Genomic DNA, 6,000 nt, shown 5'->3' with positions numbered 1-6,000 from the left:
GCTCGCACACGATCTCTCGAGATAAACTCTCCCACCTTCGAAACCCCCTTGTGGGTCAATATTTGAGCTAAACCACACTTAATTGGCAATTGAAATCTTTAGAGTTTTTGCAATATTTATTCATGTTTTTATCGCAAATTATTGGAGATGTTTTGAATATCATGAATATGCAAACATTTAATATCTACCTAATATATTAATTTTCGATGGTTCATTTTTAAATTGAAGGTGATCCGAATATTTTCAAAATATTATCAGCTTGTCAATAATAATAAACAAGTCAATAATGTTGCGTAAAATATCGGTTTGTATTTGTAGGCTAAAATTTAGCCGCTAAATGCAACATATCCGAAGTTCTGGAGCGCACCGTCACTAACATTAATAAACTTGCGAATGCAGATTACAAAAAAAACACACCAAAAAACACGAGAATCCCCTTTATGTTTAAACGCGCTTCATCTCAGTATAAACACCCAAAACACTAACGGATTCAATGAATTGCTCATCCGGAGGATCGTCAAAATCATTAAAATTCACATTTTGGCACCTTTGTTAGTGTCAGAGATCTGCTAACATAGCCTGCTAGTTGTTAAGCCGAAAGCCGTGTATTAAAGACAAAATAAATTTTACATGAATGTAATGACTTATCCTTCACTTTTAGGCAATTATACACAATTTTAATTTGTCACACTTTCGCTGGGATCGCTGAATAAGCCTTTAACATGTTTAATTTATATGAAGATCTGTTTTGTTTGTATGCCATTTAATTGAGGAGACGTCTGAACATTAACAGCTGCTGTAGTTTGCTGTATAGTTTACACATATAAACAGGTTAATGAGCTTTAATGTGCATGGCCAGTCGTAAGTTTTATCAACTTGCGGTAACTTTCACGCTGTAACCATAGTAATAAACAAAATAGTGATGACTCAAGGATGAGCAATACACAGAGGTCATGAAATCAGTTGCTTTAATTAAAGGCATTTTCATTGAGTTGCATTTTCGGTAAATAGTAAAAACCATCAAAATGGGATCAGTAGTAGCCATTATTGTAAATGTGCTAACATAGCTTGTTATCAGAAAACCGTGTATTAAAGACAAGATAAGACATTTTACATGAAATGGCAATATCTCTACTTAATAAAATATTTGGCAAGCCAAAGATGGGGGGGATTTGTTTTGCAGATCGAAGGGGGATATTCGGCACATATTTACGGGGCCATTTTAAATAACACATTCTAAAAATGTTTAGGAAAACATTGCAGAAACGTTCAAATATGACATATTTCCTGCTCGATATACGCTCGCATCATACATGTCATATATCTAGACCCATTTGAAATTAGCAGTATTTGGGAGGTCGAGGAGGACATTTTACGGGGGGCCGGGGGGGGGCTAATAAGTATTGCACAGCCACTGTTCATGCTGTTACCTGACGTATTTAAAGGGGCTTCGATACCGTTTCCCAATATTTCATTTTAAAATACCTCATTACCATGATTACAATGTTAAAGACTTATCCTTGCACTTTGAAGCAATAATTATAATTTTTTTACACTTTCGCTGGAATCACACTACGGGCCTTTAATATAGAATTGCGCCGCGGGAGAATGGGATATTTTAGGGGGAATCTGAACATTTTGAGATGGGAATCTAAAATACTTGGACTACGAAATGGGAATGCTAAGTTTTAAATGGAGAAAATTGGGAAGACAAAGGGGAACACTTAAACGAACGGGGGGTGCAAAATGTCTTTTCGAACTTTCAATTTTCCCCATCCCCGGCATATTGAACGGTCCCTTAAGGAGATATCTCAACTTATCTGATTTCCATTTGAGGGCGCAAATGCTGAATTTTTGTGCGGTAGAAATTATTTTATTTTGTGTGTGTTTCTTTTGTACTTTATTGTAATTATATTTTTTGACGTTGTTGTATATTTCCATATATGGGAATAAACGGCTAATACAATAAAGAGCGCCAGAGTGAACTGCCGGGGGGGCTCTTCTAAAAGGTTTGTACGGGGATGTGCTACGCAGACTTTCGGATGGTGACTTTCTCTATATCACATTTTGCTGTTTTAGCTACCCATCAGTACACCATTTTTTCACCGAAAAACACCCTCAAAGCAACAAAATTTACCCTAATTCACTATACTTAGACACGTTTGCCCAAATGCACCCAATTGGGCCCATTGGTCTCCACTGAAAACCAACCCACGACATACCAAAATCGATAAAGTATACGATTTGTAGAATGAACCTTTTGCAAAACATCAAAGTGTTATTTTTAATAATATATTGTTTTAAATAATGAAAATCGATTTTGTTTGGCTGCTTCGACCAACAATACGTCGTGTACCCTTAAGAAGTTGTTAGTTACTTGGTCCTAGTATACTATTTTGTAAATGTAGTAATGTTAAGGGATGTATAGAGGGCGGAAACCTGATTTGGATTCCAGAGGGGGTGTCCTGCAAGAGACACAGCCATCAGAAAAGACCAGCTCAGATCGCGCGCCAAATAAGTTATGCGGCCCATACACGGTCAATTTGATTGACAATATCGGGACCCTAGATGCCGGATTGGATACAAAATAATATTTTTCTTTAGTATTATTGAAGAGATCTAATTTACTTTTATTTTATTGACGGTTGGACAATAAAATATTAGCTGTGAGAAGTTTGATAGTAATCCTTGATATTGCTGAATAGAATAAATAATATAGAATATATAAATCAATACTGATATCTAATGTACGATGCTATTCAAATAGACGTTCCATACAGTTAGCAACCTGGACAACCGATTCTTTTTTTGTTATGCAAGGCTCCCTCAGTCATTTAATGAGGCAATACAAACGATCGAATTTGGTGTTGAAATGAGCAAAATTTTGAGTTACACCTTTTCAATGTAAAATTTATTTTCTCGGCCAAATGAAAAGCAATCATTATCATTTTTTCAGTAAATGTCAGAAAAAACTGTAGTGCTTGATACTGTATTTTTTTCCAAATCCTAGTGTTAAACTTAGGCGTGAAATTCAGTCATTTAGTGTAAGATTTTCGATTATGATAGGCTTAAACTCTGCCCGCGAGCCTTTTTTTGGATCAACCTTTTAGCTTTTCAAATTAATATAGTTCACTAATGAAGGATTTTTCCCAACTTTCTAACGCACATCACCGTGAGCGATATATCATAGTTTTGTCAGAATTTCCGTTTTGATTTCACCATTTTTACTGCCGGCTGGAAATTATTTCAAAATCAACGCGTGAAATCTAAGGCTAATAATAGCATTGTGGATCGATATCCCTGGGTTTAATATGTAGACCGGCATGGCTACAGTGTTGCCAGAACTTCAATATAGCAAAGAAATTCCCAGGCCTAGCGCTCCTACTGATCATGTTAAGCACGTTGAGGATCTTTCATCACGTGAGTGATTAATTATTTGATTTCATCATCACCGTGATCATCGGACCAATGTGTTGAAATTTGCTTCTCCTCAAAACAACTGTGCCCAACAATCTTACATGCAATTGGGCAATATTTTAAACAAAGCTTTCATTTACAAAACATAAATATTACGCTGTATGTTTTATGATCAAACAAACTGTTTGGAACACACTTCCAAATAACCTTCGTAACGCCCCCAGACTTTCGTTATTTAAACGCCAGCTTAAAACCAAGCTTGTTTTTATGTTTGATGGTAAATTTCGTGCTTTACGCGCTTTGAGTTCCTCATCGGAAGAGATTGTGCATTTATAAGAACCATTCATTATCATTGTTAAAGTCATAATGTACGATCTTATAATATGAATTTGGTTATTTTTTTTTCAAACCTGATTTTTTGCATATTTGTAATGTTTACACATCTCACAACTTGCACCTAAATGGAATCAGCCAAATTTATTGTGTTTGTAGGTAAACAGAGCAAAGTTCGACATAAAGTCATAATTCAAGAAATTATGACTTTATGTCCGCCCATAGAACTGCGTGTTAAACGGCCAAAATAACAAGCAGTGTTTCTCTTTCACGTTACCTCGTTATTTCAGCTCAAAAAAAAAAAAAACCATTCCCGATCATTATTACTAGTTTTATTTTTAGCATTTTGAGTACATAATGACAAATTTAAAATTTGAAGGAAATCGTACATTAAGCCTTTAACTTAAACAGGTTTTTGTTTTTAAACAAAAACCTGTTCAAGCAATTATTTAAAATTGCTTGCCTAAAAACAGAATAACTTGGATGTTAATACTTGACGTATTGTTTCAATTGTCATGAAGGTGACTGGGTATGGTGCCTTTTGTTTGTTTGAAACTGCTTTTGAAACCCACCGAAAGTCATAGGCCCTAATGAAGCAGCCAAAACAATACCAGGTTAAACATGAAGTTTATAAAAACCTATAACCTAAAGGAAAAAAACATTTGTGGCAAAAATGAGCCTTGCATTGAAAGTCATGGTTAAAGTGTGTTGAGTACCACCCCAACGTTTCCCTACATACACCCCGACTACCCACCTCACACACCTCTGCACCCACCCCACCCCATAGGCCTATACATGATATTACATACTGGTACATAATAATATTTATATAGCACGACTATAGCTATACATTTAGGTATAGCGCTAAATTATGACAAATAGTTTATAGGCCTATACATGTCAAATTAAAAACAAACCCGAACACAAGTCTGAAGGGTGTAATGAAAATGCCAACACGCGATGGGGGGGGGCATACAAAATTCACCTGGAGATAGGAGGGACAGAAGATTAAAATTTTTCTAGGTTTGGACCGTAGATTTTCCCATGGACCTCAAGCGTGCGTCTCTTAATACGGACTAACCTAGGTAAACAAACAAACAGACAGACAAAATGGTTTTCATAATCATGGAATCCATATAAATTGAAATTGCAGGCTATCACGGGAGCAAATTTTAAAATTCACCTCATTTACTAGGACAACCAATTGGGGATTGGGGCTACCAAATCGCTGGTCGGGCAATCTTTTCTTTCAATGGAAAATTGACGCTGGATGACAACAATGGAAATATCGACTATTTCTGTTGGTTGCTCTCGAGATAAAAGTACTGAGTTTGACATTTTCGGAGCATGAAGGGAAAAAGGGTAAAATAAAAACGTAAATTCTGACAAAACTGTAATATATAGACCCACACGATGTGCTTTACAGAGGTGGGAAATATCTTTCTTTAGCAAACTATATTAGTTTGAGACGCTAAAAAATGAATTCCGTAAAAAGCTCGCGAGCAAACTCAAGGCCTATAAAAATCAAAAATATCACACTAAAAGACACAATTTGATGCTTAATTTTAACACCAGGATTTAAAAAAATGTATATCCAAGCACCAAGTTTTTCACTGACATTACTGAAGAAAAAAAAAAATTATTGCTTTATATTTGACCGAGAAAATTAATTTCATAGCAAAAGGTGTATCTCTGAATTGTGCTGATTTTAACATGTATCGATCGACTTTTAGCGCGACTAAGCAGAACAAAAGAATCGGTTGTCCAGGTTGTTGACTGCATAGAAACTAGAAATATGTGAAATGGCTATCACTCCATTGTCAAACAACCAGAATGGTCGACTGCAGATCCGTCGGATAACGCTTTGTCAATTGGAAATGAATTTTGCTGCTTGGATGATGTCACGATGAGGTAAGAATAAATGCCTCAGGGCTTTTTGGCGATTGGAAGGAAAAGAGAAAACAAACAAAGAAAAGACCAGGCCCGGCACAGACTCTCCGGAGCTTACAACTCTTTACTGCGTCAGAGCATGTCACGTGACTCACGTCACGGTTCGACGGTCTCTGACCAGTAACAAGCATCATTCACCAGTCCATCTACCGAGTGAACAAGGAACAGTGTTACATTCCGAAAGCTCTCAGGTGAGCTAATTTTCCGCTTTGAGCAATAGTTTAATTTTACTTCATCAAAGAAAGAAGCTGTTTGCTCTGGGTGGGATTCGAACCAGAGACCCCTCGCATGCCAAGCAAT

This window comes from Amphiura filiformis, chromosome 3, assembly GCF_039555335.1.
Source record: "Amphiura filiformis chromosome 3, Afil_fr2py, whole genome shotgun sequence".
Lineage (NCBI taxonomy): Eukaryota > Metazoa > Echinodermata > Ophiuroidea > Amphilepidida > Amphiuridae > Amphiura > Amphiura filiformis.
The sequence above is the reverse complement of the archived record's forward strand: the minus strand, read 5'-3'. Positions refer to the sequence as shown.